The 6,280-nt window shown below is 38.8% G+C and overlaps 1 pseudogene; it reads right to left on the reverse strand.

Annotated features, from left to right (window-relative positions):
* Positions 1–1,951: 1,951 nt before the first annotated feature.
* Positions 1,952–3,625, reverse strand: LOC106314021 (annotated as a pseudogene).
* Positions 3,626–6,280: the final 2,655 nt, after the last annotated feature.

The raw sequence follows: 6,280 nt of genomic DNA on the forward strand, positions 1-6,280 counted from the left end.
AGTCACTAAGTCAGTCGTGTAATCAGTCGCTAAATGCAGTCGTTAAACTCAGTCGTTAAATTCAGTCGCTAAACGCAGTCGTTAAATTCAGTCACTAAGCCGTCGTAGAATAGTCACTAAATAAGTCGTAAATCAGTCGCCATATGCCCTACTAATTACCGACTGAAGTTACGACTGATCATAATAGTCATCAAACAGTCGCTAAATACCGACTGTTTTACGACTAAAATATTTAGCGACGAGGTATATTACGACGACTCTTATCAGTCGTCAATCAGTCGGAAATGAACATTTACCGACTGAATACCAACTAATACCGTAGTCGGAAACGACCTGTTTTCTTGTAGTGATAGTTTACGATTTCATCAAGTGAAACTGCTTTCGCTGGAACCAGGAACCAGATCCTGAAGTAAAGTTAGCATCTCGCTGATCTTTTCTCTTCTTACCTGATAACCAAACACAAACATCAACATTTCAAAGTTGAACAGAAAAATGGACAGAAAAAAAAAACCAAATCGGTTCTCTGAAGGTAGTAGCACTCTTTCAGCGAGGCGGTGGCTATCTGCTGGCTGACCCCTTCTAGCTCTAACATGAATGTAATCTTTGGGTGGCTCAGGAGGCTCTGTATCGTCCTTATTGGTATATTTATCAATCACACTTCTCTATTAAGTTTTTACTGCTTCCAGCTTCTTCATGCTTGCTTCTCTTGGATTTAACAATTCCTCCTGAAACCTGATCACAAACCCCAAATCAACATCTCAAGGACATATCTTGCACTAAACTAAAACTCATACTCTCTTATACATACAGCGTATCTATAAAGAAGAACAGAGGCAAGAGAGATTGTGAAATAAAAACTCATACTCTCTTATACATACAGCGTATCTATAAAGAAGAACAGAGGCAAGAGAGATTGTGAAATAAAATAAAAAACTTTGAACGGTAAACAATCGTAAGAGCTGTAAGACATAAGCGACAATCACTTTGCTTCAGATGAACGGTATGAATTGCATAAATTACTTGTAATAGAAGCACTGCTTGCCTCTGCTCTGCAAAAGTTATTTGCTTGATACGACTGTGAGTAAGAAAGTGATGAACCACGTCTATTTATACATAAACCACACCACCTCTGAGCTTGAAGAATGCTTTGAATACACATAGTGGATTAAACACGAACTCTTAACTCGGAGCTTTTCGTATGGTGAGTGAAAGCTGAAACGACATCGACTCGCCGTCAAAGGATGGGGGATGCGACTTTGGTTTTCTTGTCCGAAGAACATTAGGGTTAGAGACGACTTATGTAATATCGGGCCGGATAAGGAACAAACTCAGCAGCCCGAAGCCCAGATAAAGAACACACAAACGAAGCCCACTAACGAATAGAGTTAATGAAACGAAGCGTTTAGCAGGAGTGGACGCGTGGCGGCTAGAGGACGCTCGGCTTTCATACGTGGAGGGTGACGTGGACGAACGTGAGAGAAGAAAACATGATTATATAGATATAGATAGATAGATAGATAGATATAGATTTTACTTTATTATGAAACGGTGAGAGCTCTCAGCTATGAGAAACAAGTGAAATTTTATTTTTCTTGTCATTATAGACAGAGGAAGAGCAAGCCACCCGATCCTATTCAAAGTAAGCTTGTTTCTTTGCACGGGTAGTAACTATGATACGAGAGTACTTGGTGGTGATTATACTTATGTTAGCTGCAAGATACATGAAAAAGTGGAGGTGAGTCATGCATTTGACATGGCGTCTTGTGATTGTTTCGGTTACTTGCGAGTTGAGTCAGAACATCAGAAGATGGCTACGGTTCAGCCGTGCTGTGAGCTGTTGGAGCATAAAGAGATTACACATGATTTATCAAGATCACAATGCATGAGAGACAGTGTCTCACTAATTATTCTGTCAGTGTTTGTGTAATCTTCTGCCAAACTTGCAATTAAATATGAAATTCATATTATTATTATTATTATTATTTTAAAGAAGACAGTCATATTAAAAAAGCAATAATCTGTCACTCTTAAAGACTCACTCCTCTCTAATTACCAACCTTCCAACCTCCATATCTACCACATTGCTGCAGCTTCTGATGCCATCTGTCGCTTTTGGCCCCCTAGCCCTTTCCGTCGCTGTTAGCTCCCTAGCCCTTTCCGCCTCCAATGGCCAATTAATCCTACACATCGCCACCATCATACCAATCATACATGATATCTGCGCTACGAGCATTCCGAGCCAAAGTCCCATGAATCCAAACCCAAACCAAAAAGTTAAAACCATTCCTACAGGCAAACCAATCACATAAAATGCCGCTATATTGATATTAGCTCCCGTCATCGGCCTCGCCGACCCTCTGAGAACGCCGCATCCAGTAGTCTGAGGGCAGTTTCCCAGCTCGCAAAGGCCAACAACTGGCATAACAATCATAGTCAAATTAATGACTTCTTCATCATCCGTGAAAAACGTAGCCCATACCTTTCTGACTGAGAAAGTGAATATGAGAGCCATGAGCCCGAGGGAGATGCTGAGACCAAGTCCGACAAAGGTGGCTCTTCTCGCTCTCTGTGGCTGGTTCGAACCCAGCTCGTTTCCTACACGAGTCGAGACTGCGGAGCCCAATGAATGAGGGAAAATATAAACAAGGGAAGTGATTTGGATGAGTATACCCATTGAAGAAACAGATACTTTAGGGTTTATAAGTAACCCACAAAGCACAATCATGATCTCGTAGCACCACCACTCGGGACAAACTGCAACACAACTGGGTACCGCGAGACCAAGCAGCTTCTTCCATTCTCTCACACTCTGTTCATACGACTCCTCTGAGACCTTCTCATCTTTACTTAGCTTTTCTTCGAAGAAAGCTATGTAGATGAAGAGAAATATGACAAGGTTGAAATTTGACAGAGCACCACTCAAAGCAATACCTTTGATCTCAAAACCGAGGTATGACACTAGGAGGAATGTAACCGGAAAGTGGAGAACACTCGCAATCCCTGTGCATACGGATAAAGGTAGAGTCTTTGACTGTGTCCTGAAATAAGCTCTTAATGGGTGTAAGAAAGATTGAGCAAGGAGATCTGGAACAGAGTAAAGCAGAAAGGTGTGAGCTATGGATGCGAGCTCCTCGTCCTGTTTTAACAATTTCAGAATCCTCTCGGTGTTTATCCATAGAAGAAAAACAGGGAGAGTTGTGACAAGGAGTAGGATGATTCCTCGACGGATTGTTGCCCGGAAGAGTTTATAGTTTGTTGCACCAATTGCTTGTGAGCAAATTGAGTCTACACCCATGGTTAAACCGGAGAAGAACGAGTAAGCGGTGATGTTGGCAAATGCAAGTGCGACGGAGCCGCCTGCAAGAGTGGGGCCACCAAGACCAGCCAGGAATAGATATGAAGGAGCGAACGTAAAGGAGAACATTTGTGATGATCAATGGGTAAGCGATTCTTAAAATGGAGATTGCTTCTATTGCAAAGAGGGAGATAAGAGCAAAGAAATTTTTAAGTAAATGTAGTTTCTCGTGAAGAGAGATATTTGGGAGAAATGGTACTGTAACTTCATCGTTGAAACGATTTGATTGAGACATTCTTTCTCTTTTATGTTAGATAGAAGCAAGAGGGGATGAAGAAGTATGGTTAAGCATTGGCTTTATATAGTGAAATTAGTCATTGGAAGTTCTAACATTATTTTGTTCCAAATTTGGCCATATATTTTCCTTACTTTTAATCAACAATTATCATAAAATCAATATGTACAAATGTGTATATATATACGTGTTGACTATATAATAAAGTTGTACACGCGCTTTCGATTCTCTTTCAATTCATAATGACATGTGGTAAACATTCATACGAATAGTAGATTTTCATCTCTAAATTTTAATTTTTTAAGGATATACTTTCTTTCTTTGCTTCTAATTTTCTCCTCTGGGTTGGACCTCATACAATGTATGTTGTTTGATTTCGTATACACGTTTCATTAACAAGATTCGAATCCAATATACACAATTTTATGTGGCTTGAATCAATACAATGAAATGTGGGCCCTTTTTCAAAGATATAGTAGATTTTTATCTATAACTGCTAAATATTTTGAGGACATAATCTTAATTTTTTTCATCTTCGATTTTTATTTATCCAATATATTCTACTTAAATATGTAAAACATGTAACTACTTGTAAAAGGGACCATTTGTGATGACCAATGGGAAAGAGATTCTTGCGATTAAGATTACTTTATTTGTGAAAAAGGAGAGAAGAGGAAAGTAATTTTTAAGTAAATTTAGTTTCTCATGAAGAAAGAATCTTGGAAGAAAGATTATTGTAACTTCGTCTTTGACATGATTTATTTGAGATATTCTTTCTTTGTTAATGTTAGATAAGTAAGAGAAAAGGATTTTCGGGTGTGAAGAAGCTTAGTTAATGTTATAGAAGGATTTAGTATATAAATCCAGTCTGATATAGGCCTAATCGCAATGGGCTAAATTTACAGTTTCCACTTGATCATCAGCAAAGCCTAGCTATTCTTACCTAAAAAGGGTACTTCACAGCTCGAGGAAGCGAGCTCCAGGTCTAATAAAATAATAACTAAGATCCGTTACTTTGCGGTCAAACGGTTACACAACATACCAAGATCTTTGGCGCAAGACACGTCACATGCACCTTAGATACACGGAGTAGTTGGAGTGATCCAAAGGATTCATCTCTTATAATAACAAAGTCTAGTATTAAGCTCTAATTTCAGGCCTTCCCTGGCAATCGGGATCGGGGTTCTTGAAATTTAAGAAGGTGTAATTGACAAAGGGCCAAAGAGTTTATTCGAGGACTTAGGTCAATTATGCATGTGTTTTGGTATTGAGGCTACAGATGTAGTATAAAAATATTTGAAATTTAGGTTTTATCATACAATTAGTGTTTCGCATAATCCTTCTTTTAGCCTTATGAAAATTGTTTTCATATAACTTTGTTTCAGTCACAAAAGCTGTTCTGAGAGGCTTTAGTTGAACATAGCTGAAGTCATCACCTAGGAAGACGAAGCCTAAGAGGCTCGACACCGAATTTATTGGAAACAAGTTACATGATAGTGATTTGCTCGGTCGTAATAGAGAGAACCGTGAGGCCTACTCTTCTCTCATGAGTGAATCCAATTGTGGAGAAATGTGGAACAAGTCAATGTCAAATGATGGTCCCACAGCTTGAGTGAGATTGAGCTACTAATCAAAGCTGCAAAAGCCATCATCTCCTCTAAGAAGTAAGGTGCTCATTCTCTTATTTATAAGTCAATTACAATAGATTCAGAGGCTAGTCATGACATGATTAGTGACAAGAATCTAATTAATGATGTTACACATGTTCTTGGGAATGTTATAATCAAATGGATATAAGGTGAAGAACGAAGGAATTGAGAATCTTAGGCTTGCATCCAAACTATACTTAGTGAGGAAAGCCATGATTGACCTGAATTGTCAGGTGGTTTTTAGACCCCGTGACGTTGAGTTTGAAAAAATACAGACAGGAAAGGTGATTGGAGAAGGAAACAGCCTTATTACGTCACCCACACTCTCGTCCATTAGAACTCATGATGCCAGATATGATGCCCTTTAACCACTTGGAATGTGAAGTAGGCATCTTAGGAAAACATTACAAATCTGTCTTCCCTACATCGATAACCATCTATGAGAATTGATTTGACTTAGATTAGTCTGATGTTTGGAGATCTCCATGTGTGTCTAGAGATAACTACAAGTACTTTGTCACTTTTATATATAAGAAGGCAAAGTATACTTGGCTGGCATCACTGCCTTCTAAGGATTGTTTTTTACATGCTTTCATGAACTTCCAATCTTATTTCACTAACTTCAAATGCTGATGTGAAGGTACTTAGGCCAGATAATGGAAGTGAATAAACTAGTCACACATTCAAGAATCACTTAGAAAATTTGGGTATAGTTCACAAAACAATTTATCCTTATACACCTCAGCAGAATGGAGTGGTTGAAAGAAATAAGAGGCATCTCTGATACATGGTGTTTTTAATACCATTATATGTTTTCTTTGAGTTAATTCTCAGTCCTAATTCATGCTTATTTGATATCATTCCAGGTTTGGAGCAGGTGAAAGAGTAAAGAAGAGAGTGCCATGAAGGAAGAAGTCATTTTGGAATATCTAACGCAGAACAACTAGTCGGATCAATCTGAAGGTTGTTCCCAGAAAGAGCAAGCGACTGACTGTTCCCGACTATTAAGGAAACCTCCAAGATTTCAGGGGTTTGCCCTAG

The sequence above is a fragment of the Brassica oleracea genome, chromosome C9, assembly GCF_000695525.1.
Source record: "Brassica oleracea var. oleracea cultivar TO1000 chromosome C9, BOL, whole genome shotgun sequence".
Taxonomy (NCBI): Eukaryota; Viridiplantae; Streptophyta; class Magnoliopsida; order Brassicales; family Brassicaceae; genus Brassica; species Brassica oleracea.